Below are 13,412 nucleotides of genomic sequence, written 5' to 3'. Positions count from 1 at the left end.
GTTTTTATCTGACTATTATAGGTACATTGGTAAATACTATAGATTTTTAGACGATATTTTTGTTGTATGGAATGGGCCACTTGACAAGATAGATGAATTTATTGTATACATCAATCAAACTACTTCATTTTTACAATTTACTCACGATATTGGAAAAGATTTTATACATTTTCTGGATGTGAGGTTAGATAAGGATTACATAAATAAGTGTTACAAATCTAATATATACAGAAAGGAGCATTTTTCCAATGCCTACTTACACTTTGATAGTGACCATTCATATATACTAAAAAAGAACATTATAAAGGGACAAATGATTAGGATGGTGAGGATGATTTCAGATGATTCTGAATTCCTAAAAGAGATTGAATTTGTTGGTAATATGTTTCAGGAGAGAGGATATCTGTTAGATTTGATACACGATGTTAAATACCAGGTTCAAAAAGGTAGAAGTAACTACAAATATACTCCTTTATTAGTTAAAAGTAACCATGTTTACACAGTAAATGAAGAAGTGGATGGTAGTGTCCGTGATATGGTGGGGGGTAATCATAACCATCAAAAGAATAAAGTTTCTAGTACACCATACTTGACCCTTACATATTATCAAGGGACATGACAGCTTAGAAAATGTATCAATGAGACCTGGGAAATGTTTAGGGAAATGGGCATCAAGACTGATATATTTAAAAATGATATAAGTTATAATTATAGGAGGAATAGGAATATTAAGAACATCTTAGAGAAAATGACCAACAATATAGATGGGGCTAATAAAAAATGTGGGACATTTAAGTGTGGTAGATGCATGCAGTGTGCATTTATAGCAGGACAAAAGGAGATAAGAATACCCAGTCTTAGAACAACACTGGTTGCCAAAACTTATAGTAGTTGCTATACGAGAGGGGTGGTATACCTTGCTTTCTGTAAGGTCTGCTGGAGCTACTATGTTGGGAAGACCGAACGACACCTACGATCCAGAATGTATGAACATGTGAGGGACATCAACAAACATAATGAAAATAATGCTATTTACAGACATGTTTTGGTCTGTAAGGATGCAGATTTCAAATTCTGGGTAATAGAGGAAGTAAAATGTCTTGAGAGGGGTGGTGATTGGGAGACCCAACTGGAGTTAAAAGAAATGATGTGGCAACTTAGACTGGACTCTTGTTGTGGCAAGGGACTTAATGACCACATTTCTATCACCCCAGCATTGAAAATGCTTGCTGCTGATCCCAAGAAACACAAGTTATGACTATCATCACCAATATTTAACAGAACTGTGTTGGACCTATTCCTAGGGTAGATTATATATATATTATTACATTTTATTAGATGTATTCAGAATATACACATTCCTTGTTATATTGTATTCCCTGATCTTGACCTTGATTGTATCGGGTGTGTTTCTCTATATATATATCTATATATATTTTTATACACACATAATTTTTGTATAATGTTTCATTAATTTATTGGAAATTTTAAATATTTTTAAATATTTTTTATATATATTGTTTGAACATATTTTTAAATAGTACAACATGTATCTATACATTTTGTCACTTCCCCTAGTATATTTGTATTTGTATTTATATCAACATTTATATTTACATTATATTTATATTTTTTAAGAATTTTAAATATACATATATTTAAATATACATATATATTTATATTTATATATATATTATATTTTACATTAGTATTTCATTGTAGTGGCTTTTTTATATACTTAGATATATTTAAATATTGCAGTATACACATACACTTATATATACTTATATACTTATATACTTATATATATTTATTATAATTAATATATATTTGTTCACCATTATGCCTATTTTATATATTTCCTATATTCGTATTTATTGTGTGTTTAATACCTATGTGCTGTGTGTATTTTTATCTGCAAATCACGTATTTATACAGATTTTTAAATGCTCTTAAAAGTATTTTCGGAAAGGTTTTACCTTAAGAAAATGAAATCAATTAATTAATTATTTAATTAGATGCCAGCTGGTTAGTATAAAATGGTGCTAATATTGTTAATCCTTGGATTCTGATGAAGTCTCCGATTGGAGATGAAAGCGCTTAATCTAAGGCTCTGGTTGTATACAGGACTATCGTTTGTACTATGGATCGTTTTGTGCAATAAACTTTTTTGGTGTATTCCTGGCTGCATTTGATTGAACTACAGAAGACATCCTTTATTGCTGACTGGGACCGCAATCTGTTTGGTATTTTGTGACGAAGTGTTTTGGTTACAAGTTTTTTGGTTTTACTTAGTTGTGAACCTAGTTACGAGGAGTGTCTACGATGGATAGTCTTTTGTCTGAACTCATCAGGGTTATTCAAACCCATTCTCAGACTGACGCCGGACCATCCGGCTCAGATAATAGTATTCCATGCACACAGAGCAGTCCTAGGAGGGCTGGCGCGAGTAGGATGACGTCAGACGTTGAAGCTGAGCGATGAGAAAGGGCGTATGTACAGGATTATGGCCAGAGGGCTCCGAATGGTGTTTTAGCTAATAAAAATGTTGTCGACAATGTTTTCGATGGGCAGGAGATACCAGATATGTACAAGAACTTGGACTTTCATGCCTGGATTAATCGATCATTGAAAATCAATAATAGGGAGAAGGGCAAAGTCAAACGTGGTGGTTCCACGTACAAGGACCTATGTAAGACTTTTAAATCTTTGTTAACTAAATACAAATCCCTGGTTATAGAGAATTGGTACTTTAAAAAATGTTTGGAAGAAAAAATAATACCACAGGGACTAAGACTTAATAAATTTCCAAACTGTGCTAAAGATGACAAAGATTTTTTTTTTTAATTATTTGTGACATTTTAAATGACTGTGGGCTGGCAGTTCTAAAAGAAATGATAAAACTAAATACCAAAAATATGGAAATACTTAAAAAAGAAATTGATGTACTGTATGAAAGTATTAGTACTGATTTGTTATTTCAAGTAGACAAACACAAGAATGTTTATTTGAGAGTGCTGCGTGATGTAGACAATACTGCTAACACCAACATAAACAGGAAGATGTTAAAATTGGAAAGGGATTTAGCTGTGTATGAAAAAGGTATGGCATACTATGTTGAATCTAAAAATAACAAACATTACAACCACAGAAGCAATACAACTAAAAATACAACTTGGAGAAGAAAAGAGAGGTATAATGATAGGGATTATACACATTTTAATCATTTTGGTGAAAATAGAAGGGGAAGACGGGAGCACGAATATTGTGATAGAGATTTACAGTATCATGCACACAACAGATATGAAGTAAATGGAGCAGAACGGCACTTCAGTAGTTGTGGGGATAGCAGTAACACTGTTAGGGAAGTGATCCCTTTAGACCTGGAAGAACCCAGGAGATCAGAGAGGCTGCGGAACCGAATGCAACAACCCACCTATGCACAGGTGATAGAGAACAACAATATCCAACATGTGGCGAGATCACACAGATAACATATGATAATTTAGTATTTAGCACTAGTATAGGTGATACTAGTATAGATGTTCAAATAGATGAGAAAAAGGAAAATATTATTTGTACCCGTAGAAATTTTAATATTTTTAATTATACTGACATACAGATTACTGACGATTATTTTAATTTATTTATAAAAGGGTTTACCTTTGTACCCACTAACATTCCAAAAATTGAAAACATTCTGTTAGACATAAAATTGTTTACGAGAAAATTAAATTTTACACATATGTTCAAGGATAGAAACACTGGAAGTAAGGAAAGTACACTAAAGAGAGCAAGTATATTTAATCCCCCAATACAAAATGAAATTATGAATTTTGAGAGATGTGTAACTAGGAGGATACGTATGATGAACGTGTGTAATACAGAACCAGTCAAAAATCTAACTGAAGTTGAAATTAAATTATTAAAAGAGCTGAGTAATGACGACAAAATAAGAGTCATGAAACCTGACAAGGGTGGGGGTGTGGTATTTATGGATAAATGGGACTACACAACCAGAATGATGGATATTTTAGATAATGAGAAACAATATAGTAGAGTATCCAAAAATGAAATCAATATATCCTACAGACAGATTGACATAGTATTAGAGGACAACCTATTGCAGGGTTTGATTGATATGGATCCTTACAACTTCCTTCGAGTCTCAAAACCAGTTATACCAGCTATTTTCGGAATACCGAAAGTCCATAAATCTATATATGACCCACCTATGAGACCTATTGTCTCGTCCCAGGGATCCAAGACCCAACCTTTGGCAATATATGTGGATTCTAAATTGAAGCAGTTCCATAAAAAATATAGTCATATCTTGGTTGATTCCTGGGATTTTTTGATGAAGATGGGTGAGTGTCCATACAATAATGACAGTGTTTTCATCACAATTGATGTGAGAGATTTGTTCTCCGTCATACCACAAGAAATGGGTATGATATGGTTTGAAGATATTTTAACTGAAATGAAATTAGTAACGAGTGATGAATTTAGGTTGGTACTAGAAAACATGGAGTTGGTTTTGAAATACAATTATGTGTACTTTCAGGGTGAATATTTTCACCAGAAAGAAGGAGTGGCAATGGGCTCGGCCTGTGCCCCTATATATGCAAACATTATTATGCTATATTGGGAAAGTAAGTTCGTGTTTTTATCTGACTATTATAGGTACATTGGTAAATACTATAGATTTTTAGACGATATTTTTGTTGTATGGAATGGGCCACTTGACAAGATAGATGAATTTATTGTATACATCAATCAAACTACTTCATTTTTACAATTTACTCACGATATTGGAAAAGATTTTATACATTTTCTGGATGTGAGGTTAGATAAGGATTACATAAATAAGTGTTACAAATCTAATATATACAGAAAGGAGCATTTTTCCAATGCCTATTTACACTTTGATAGTGACCATTCATATATACTAAAAAAAAACATTATAAAGGGACAAATGATTAGGATGGCGAGGATGATTTCAGAGGATTCTGAATTCCTAAAAGAGATTGAATTTGTTGGTAATATGTTTCAGGAGAGAGGATATCTGTTAGATTTGAAACACGGTGTTAAATACCAGGTTCAAAAAGGTAGAAGTAACTACAAATATACTCCTTTATTAGTTAAAAGTAACCACGTTTACACAGTAAATGAAGAAGTGGATGGTAGTGTCCGTGATATGGTGGGGGTAATCATAACCATCAAAAGAATAAAGTTTCTAGTACACCATACTTGACCCTTACATATTATCAAGGGATAGGACAGCTTAGAAAATGTATCAATGAGACCTGGGAAATGTTTAGGGAAATGGCCATCAAGACTGATGTATTTAAAAATGATATAAGTTATAGTTATAGGAGGAATAGGAATATTAAGAACATCTTAGAGAAAAAGACCAACAATATAGATGGGGCTAATAAAAATTGTGGGACATTTAAGTGTGGTAGATCGCGCAGTGTGCATTTATAGCAGGGCAAAAGGAGATAAGAATACCCAGTCTTAGAACAACACTGGTTGCCAAAACTTATAGTAGTTGCTATACGAGAGGGGTGGTATACCTTGCTTTCTGTAAGGTCTGCTGGAGCTACTATGTTGGGAAGACCGAACGACACCTACGATCCAGAATGTATGAACATGTGAGGGACATCAACAAACATAATGAAAATAATGCTATGTACAGACATGTTTTGGTCTGTAAGGATGCAGATTTCAAATTCTGGGTAATAGAGGAAGTAAAATGTCTTGAGAGGGGTGGTGATTGGGAGACCCAACTGGAGTTAAAAGAAATGATGTGGCAACTTAGACTGGACTCTTGTTGTGGCAAGGGGCTTAATGACCACATTTCTATCACCCCAGCATTGAAAATGCTTGCTGCTGATCCCAAGAAATGTATGTGGCTTAGACCAGGTAGCAGCCGCATAAATAGCATCCAGAGGGTAGCGAGCTGCATGAGCAATAAGGATCCACATGTGCCTTTGCCCAAAATAAAATACTTCCATTTACTAGTATATGTTTTTTTTAGTGAGATGAAGCTTTGAGCTGCCACTAATATATCCTGGACTGCTGGTGACAAGATCCAGACCTGGCTAAGTTGGTCTGGAGGAGGAGCAGCTGAGCTGCTAGATGGAGAGGAGGAGGGTGGAACCCTGAACAGTGAGTCAATAGATCTGGCTCTGGGTCCAGAATCCAGGGTCCCAGAATCCAGGGATTTTTTTGCATTGAAATTTTCAGGAAGGTAAACCAAATTTGAATAGGGAGCAATGGAGATCATGTGATTATCGCCCTGTCTGGAGAAAGGGCTTTCTGGAGAAACTTCGAGCATCAGAGGAAATGGGGAAATGCGCATAGGAGTCCCCGTGGGCCAATCAGGGACAGTAAAGGGGGCCTGGGGACTTCCCCTGAGGGGCACTCATTGTTTGCCCCATCGGCACCGTTTGAGGAAGGCTGGCCCCACGGCCAAAAAACCTTCGGCGCCTGACTTTTTTTAGAGACCACGTTTTAGAGACCACTCGGGCGTAACCTGGTTGCTCTGTGAAGCCCGTCGGTGGACTCGCCCATGACCCCGCTACTGCGCTATTAGGAAGTGCTCCGACTCACTCTTGGCTCAAATTCTCTCTGCCTCTCTGCATAGCGAGTTTGTTTATGTACCCTTTCTTTACATGGGTACCTGGTGGACTGTCGTCTACGTTGTCCGCCTGAGGGAAGAAGGTCCCCAAAGGAAGAAGGGGTTTGCAGACACTGCCCTCAACCCAGAACATTGATGCACTCTATGTGCAGATTGTAATTCCCATTACCCAAATTGTGTCTCTCGGGCCTTGGCCCACCCTATCCTGAAGCGTCCCCCCACCCTATCAGGAAGGTGGGCGTGGAAGCCACAACTGTATGGATAGCACAAACGGCCTCCCCTGGGAAAGGTTGTGCTTGTGGTTGTCTGTTTTTATCCGCCTTGTTATAGGTAAGAATTGCGTTAGGTAGTTGCTGAAAATGACATTTGTGCACACTCTCCCACTGTAGACTCTCTCATGTGCAGCAGGGAGGGGAATTGCAATAAGGGAGCTGACATGAGTAGTTTTGCCTTCAGTTTACTAGATTTGCAGATTTCTCCTGACAAGAGTAGATGATGTGAGTCTGCAGTGATAATATCCTTTCTGGGGGGCTCAGAATAAATTGCTGGCGTTTAAACACGCTCCTTTGAACAAAGCATTTGTATAGTTTGAAGTAAGATTTCCATTTACTTGAATCCCTAGAGAACACACATAGAACAAGAACATAGTCTCCTGGCCTGTGGCGGCGGGTGCTGTGGCGTAATGAAGCGAGTTGCCTCGCCACGGATACACCTGGAATCCCACCTGGAACTCTGAGGCCAAGCACACTCGCACTGCCATTGGACGGTGAAGACGGGACCCCAAAGAGGGTCAGACCAAGGGCACCAAATTGAAAGTGACTGGCTCCCAGTCAGCCCTATGATCTAATGATCCCTGGATGTTTTGGCTGAGTAGTATGCATCCTATAGATCTATTAGATCCATTCTGCCCGTTCTTAAGAATGGAAGGATCGACAGAAAAGCCGACCATTCGAACTTTCTTGAACTTTTCTTTCTTAGCGAAGTAGCTTAGGTCTAGAATGGTCCTCCGTCCTTTTCCAAAGAACCTAAAAGAACCTTTTAGTAAGCCCTAATCCTGTTGGTCCGCTGGGACTGGCTGGATGCGACTTTTTTTTTTCTGTTTTTCTGGGAAATTCTAAAGCTGCTGGGCCTCGCAGAGATGGGGGTACATCGTACTGGTCTTTCTTGAATGGGAGGATGGGATAAGGGTAGAAGAATATTTGCTAACACTACGCTTTTACCCACTTACCTTGCCAGCTTGCCAGGCCCGAGGGCATAAAGCCGTTTAATTCCCACTGCAGGAGCAGCCACTGCCTCTCCTGCAGGACAGCTGTGCTGGGAAAGGTTAGTGCCCGAGTGTAATGCCTCAGGAGGTATCCTGCTGCGTGGCATGTTGCGGACTTCCGGCTGCTGCCTCCACCTCTGCCCCTCCTCTGCCTCCTGAGCCTCTAACCCTGTGCGCCCCCGAAAGACCCCTTGTGGTTCCCGAGGTTTTCCTTCCACATTTGTCACTCTCTAAGTAACCATTAGGGAGTTGGGTGGAGAAAACGACTCGACAGAGACTTTCGTCTTTTCCTCTTGTTCACACCGGTAAGGGTCCTTTACTTTGGGGCCAAAAAAGAGGCACCTGCTGGGCGCTGTGTAGCGGTTCGGGCAAGGCAGAAGAAGCGAGCATAGATCGATCCAGGATTGTTCACGGCTGAGCAATCGCTCTGTTGCTGCCCTATTCGGACTGCCCCGCGAAGAAAAGAAATCAGCCTCAAAAGCATAATCGACAGCAGATAGTCAGGCTTGCCTCTGGAGCTGGCTGTCACAGCTGAGCACTGGAAATCTGTAGTAACCCTGAATGTATCTCCCTCTGCAGACTAGATCAGAAGACCCAGTCAGTTCAGGGACCGTGATGGACAGATGGAAAATCTTTTGTGAGCCCATATCTATCCATTATCCCCCCAATCTTTACATTAGGGCAGATGGATAGACGAAGGTGACTCCATCTCCTTTTCCGGCTTTTCGCACACAGGTAGCACTCATAGAACCTTTTGTTCAAACCTTTTTTAGCCTGAGGTCCTCCTATGGTGAGCCCTCGTACTTGAGTTGGTTTCCTCCACTGTGGTAGGATACACCCACCTCATCAGCAGCTCTCTCCCGTTCCCAGAACTCGCCGGCTACGGAGTGACTCCAGGAGGAGAAGCGAAGCACCAAACGCCTTCAGCAGAACCGACTCAGGACACTAAGGGGAAGTGACGAAGGGAACGCCCCTGTTTCAGGATCCCAAAGCCAGACGGAAAAAGAGACATCTTCTGATCGAACTAAGGGGACCTCTGACTCATCTACTCCAGTATCAGGAGTTAGTCATTCCTGCGGAGAACATTCCTGAGAAGAAGGACAGTTTCACCAGTGGCTTCCTCGGACTGGTCAAAGGCCCTCTTGATGAAGAGCTCGGTGCGGAGGTGGAGGAGACACTGGTGGGTGCACGCTTTGATGCGGGCCGGGTGGTTTTGAAGACAACTGCAGATGGTCGCAGGAAAAGAAACTGCGGTCCCTGATGTGGCACCACGGTTCCGACACCTTCCTCATCAGGCAACACGAAGACACCCCTGATCGAGCCCCGGTCCAGCCAAGATCGTCGAATCGATCCCCAAAGGGAGCAACCGAATGCATCGACCGAGGACGGCACGAGGCACATCCGCGTCGAAACGGAGCAGGGGAGAAATGGAACGGACACGCCGTTCGACCGGGGGTCATGACTTGTAGGCCGCCGGGACCGACCCCCGGTGACCCCGTAGAACAGACTCGGGGCTCCGGGTGAGCACCTGGTCCCGAGAAAAGGACGGCTCTGGACCAGCTTTAAAGGGGGGGCTCAGATCCCGACTTCCCGCTCCAAAGACTGAATCCTCTTCCGGAGGAAGAGAGCCACGGTACAGGAAGGGAAATGCTTCACACCAACTGGGTGGAAACCAAATAAGGAGAGAGAGGAAACATGATTTAAAGGCTCCACCACGAGCTCACATCACAGCCGGAAAGTTTGGAGGAAGAACGTTCGGCGAAATCGAAGACGGAGCCGACTCAATATGCGACTACCAAGGTCCATCAACCTCAATAGAGACTCGAGGCTCAGGAACCAGCTCAACGAGGCTCGAACACTCGCCCCGGCTCATGGAACCACATGATCCCAATCTTAAAGAAGAGCCTGGTTTCATGACTTAGGCCAGACGAGTCATGACTTGTAAGTTAGAGGGGCTGCGAAACCAGAGAGGACTCTCAACTCTGGTTCCGTGGTTTCAAAGCCTCTCTGAACATCAGTTTCTCTAGATTTCTGTGTCTCAAAGTGACCACTAAAAAGCCTTCAGTACAAGCAATCCTCTTAATAAGTGAAGAGGTACACAGTATATAAGTGAACTGTGGCTGACAGTAGACTAAATTTGGTGTGATTCACAAGTTATGACTATCATCACCAATATTCAACAGAACTATGTTGGACCTATTCCTAGGGTAGATTATATATATATTATTACATTTTATTAGATGTATTCAGAATATACACATTCCTTGTTGTATTGTATTCCCTGATTTTGACCTTGATTGTATCGGGTGTGTTTCTCTCTCTATATATATATCTATATATATCTATATATATTTTTATACACACATAATTTTTGTATAATGTGTCATTAATTTATTGGAAATTTTAAACATTTTTAAATATTTTTTATATATATTGTTTGAACATATTTTTAAATAGTACAACATGTATCTGTACATTTTGTCACTTCCCCTAGTATATTTGTCTTTGTATTTGTATTTATATTAACATTTATATTTACATTATATTTATATTTTTTAAGAATTTTAAATATACATATATTTAAATATACATATATATTTATATTTATATATATATTATATTTTACATTATTATTTCATTGTAATGGCTTTTTTATATACTTAGATATATTTAAATATTGTAGTATACACATACACTTATATATACTTATATATATTTATTATAATTAATATATATTTGTTCACCATCGTGCCTATTATATATATTTCCTATATTCGTATTTATTGTGTGTTTAATACCTATGTACTGTGTGTATTTTAATCTGCAAATCACATATTTATACAGATTTTTAAATGCTCTTAAAAGTATTTTTGGTAAGGTTTTACCTTAAGAAAATAAAATCAATTAATTAATTATTTAATTAGATGCCAGCTGGTTAGTATAAAATGGTGCTAATATTGTTAATCCTTGGATTCTGATGAAGTCTCCGATTGGAGACGAAAGCGCTTAATCTAAGGCTCTGGTTGTATACAAGACTATCGTTTGTACTATGGATCGTTTTGTGCAATAAACTTTTTTGGTGTATTCCTGGCTGCATTTGATTGAACTACAGAAGACATCCTTTATTGTTGACTGAGACCGCAATCTGTTTGGTATTTTGTGACAAAGTGTTTTGGTTACAAATATGAGACAATAATTAACTAACAAACTTGTATCAACAAGAAAAGCAACAGGAAGCCCTCTAACTAAAAACGAGCTTGAAAGATTGAATTTAAGCTGGGATAGGGAAGGAAACAAAGGCCTAGTGGTAAAACAATCCCCAGAAGCAAAAAACACAACAAACTCTCTAAAACTAACTAAAATGGTAATAAACACTAATCGCTAAGTTTACAATAAGAAAGAAGAAGAAAAAAATTGTATAATGAATAAAAGTTTTCCCACTTAACCAGAGCCAATATGGAAGCAGCAGATCTGTCTAGAGGCAAACAAGATCTGAGGAGACTTAGTAGAGCATGATGGGATAGGAGTTTCAGCCATGAGCTAGTGGAAGACCTCAAACTTTGTATATGGCCGAGTCAGAACTGAGGATCAGTTCTGAACCAACCAGTGAAGAATGAAGGCAAGATAGGACAACAAACACATGGGTATTATATAACCTCTGGTTATAATCTTCTGCACCCAAGTATCTTTTGTTATATCTAGCCAGGCTCTCTGGTGCAAGGATAAATGGCTCCTAATTGCCTCCAGAGGTGGACAATTGGACCTACTTTCAGAATCTCTGGAACCCTGGTTTTGCGGGCCTCGTCTGCCTTGGGGGCAGCATCATCCATTAGATTCCCTTGTCTGCTCCTAGGGGAATTTTTCCATGCATGTCCTGGAAAGGACCCTGGGACTTCCTGAACCACATTTTCTGACTACCTCACTGATTTCTAGAAAAGGATCTTTGAGGGGTCAAAAATGTATGCCCACTGCAGAGAGTCTTTCCATCCTTCTCACACCTGAATAATGTGTCCTTCATTTTTGGGCCAAACAAAGAAGTCAGAAGGAGCACTGATGAATGAAGACTTGAAGGGCTCCACAAAATCACATAAGTGCATCCCAGGCATGTGTCCTGATGGAAATGACTGAACCCACTGCCCATGAGATAACTTTGGCTGCATGCAAGATAAGCCTCATGGATGAATTTTAAATAGATTGTAGGGTAGCCAAATGAGAAGTTATGGATGATTGGGCCTCTGCAGTTATGGATCCTGAGAAGGTACTTGATAGTACCTTAATCAAATCCTTCTGCAACCTTGTAAAATGTGCCAAATAATTCAGTGACCTTAGGGCAAAGGTTGCCGAAGCATAGACATGCTTCCCAAACCTTCCCATTGCCCTAGACTCTCTGTTAAGGGGATGAACAGTGGATCCCTCTTTGGCAAGTTCCTTTTTTTGTAGCCACCACCAGGACCATGGCATCAACAGGCACCATTCAGCCCCAAACGTCTTCCCAGAAGGTGGTGCCAGAATCTTGCCTGGTCTCCTGGGTATGGGTTCAACTGTGTCAGAGTCCTTCCACACCTACTGTGAGACTAGATCTATAAGCTCATCAGTGGACAGAGTAACTCTGGAGGTAGGCAGGCTAGTGCAGAAAGCCTCCAGGAATACCAACTCCTCAGATGAAGGGTTGTTGGGCATCCAACCACCTCTCTGTTTCTGGATTTCAAGGATGTCTCCAAATAAGACAGCTTTAGGATGTGATTGTGGGGATCCTTCACCAAAGTCCATATCCTCAGTGACTGACTCTTGTGGAGGGTCCAAGTGCTTCCTCTTGCAATTCTTCTTCTCAGTGTGATGTTTCAGGAAGGTATTGGAAGAAATTGTGACACCCTGCTGGGAAGCCTGGGGGTCTCAGACTGGGTGTCCCTGTGCTAAGGAATGATGAGGCCCCAAATGCAGATACGTCAAGGAAGAAGATTGAAGATCCAAGGGGGTTGCATACTTCCATTCTGCCAGAGCAAAAAACTTCCTCTTCACAACCTTGAAGGCTGATCACACCAGATACAGAGAACACCCTGGCACTGAGAAGACAAGCTTCTGGGCTGCTGTCCTCCCCACTGTAAAAGCAATCTCCCTAAGAGGGAAGCCGGAGCTCAGCTATCCAGTTCTGCGGCTCCAAGACTCAGAGATGGCTCCAACAACTGTGGAGTTGACTCCAACTCCTCAGATCCAACATGGAAGCTTAGAAAATATTTGGAAATATTAGAATTTAGAAGAAAATAATAATCACTTATCTATCACACCTCGACAGCAAAGTCAACCACGTCTTTCATGGAAAATGGCAAACAAGATCTGAGGTAGCTTAAGGCTGCTCCATAATGGGTAAAGGACAAGCTCAATAGCTTTTTGGTTACCGCGAGCTTTAGTAACGGCCGAGTCAGATCTGAGGAGTAGATTTGAATCTAACAGTTGAGGAAAGAATGACAACTGACAACATCAGATGACATGATATATAAAAAATAA

Source organism: Protopterus annectens, chromosome 10.part0, assembly GCF_019279795.1.
Source record: "Protopterus annectens isolate FY-2018-M chromosome 10.part0, PAN1.0, whole genome shotgun sequence".
Classification (NCBI taxonomy): Eukaryota; Metazoa; Chordata; order Ceratodontiformes; family Protopteridae; genus Protopterus; species Protopterus annectens.
Note: the sequence above shows the minus strand (reverse complement) of the source record.